We start from the raw sequence: 973 nt of genomic DNA, 5'->3' as shown, positions 1-973 counted from the left end.
TAATGAAGTAATAAAAATCACAGGGTTACAGACAGCGAGTAAAAATGGTAACTTGTGGACGCAACCGAGGTTAGCTAAGTTAATAGCGGGAAATAAATGTTAATTTGTGGTCATGAAGTCAATTTACAAGGTGCCCGTTCATCAGTGTAAACCAGTGGCTCAAGACGATAACCCCACATACCAAACCCCCCCTGCCCCCCCCTTAAGTACAGCTGTATAGGAAATGGCATTTGAAATAGCAAACCATACAATCAAACCCTGCCTGGCCCAACATTTACATGACCTATCGCATTGTTGCAACCATACAAGTTTGTTGGTAATCCATCATCTGTCCAATAAGTCATCAACAACAAGTGTCCTAAAGGGGTTTGTGTGTCATATGCGTCACCCTATAATCTGTTCAACCAATCACTAATAATGGCTAATCAGGTGACAAAACAGCAGTTTATGACGCAACCTAACTTGAAAGTGGTGGTATTTGTGAAAAGCATTTGTGAATGGGCAACATGAATTCTGGAGGGAAACTTCTAAAAATTACATAGTCACCTTTAAGTTATAGGTTCGTGTCCACAGGGGGAGTTTATGCTGTATATACAGCCTGATCAATCCAATAATTTATAATGGGGTCATATGGGTGAAATATTACATTTTCAATACTGCTCCAATATTGTATACCCCTAAATCTAATAAACATGTAAATAAAACACATTAATAACATAACAAATTTTGTCTGTTGGCATATTTCAAATACATGGTTTATATAGTTACATAACCTACGTGAGTTATCAGAAGAATGAAACTGTGCAACCTGGCTATAAGCTGGAAGTGTTAATGAAGTGATGTTACCACTATATGCATCATGATAACTTGTGATGCATAGGCATCACAACCCAACCAGACATCAAATTTTAGGTGAAGGTAGATCCAATGCTTTTGAACAGGCCAAAGGAGTTACACGCAAGCTTGAACGCTC

The sequence above is a fragment of the Engraulis encrasicolus genome, chromosome 23 (genome assembly GCF_034702125.1).
Source record: "Engraulis encrasicolus isolate BLACKSEA-1 chromosome 23, IST_EnEncr_1.0, whole genome shotgun sequence".
NCBI lineage: Eukaryota > Metazoa > Chordata > Actinopteri > Clupeiformes > Engraulidae > Engraulis > Engraulis encrasicolus.
This window is presented reverse-complemented; position numbering follows the sequence as displayed.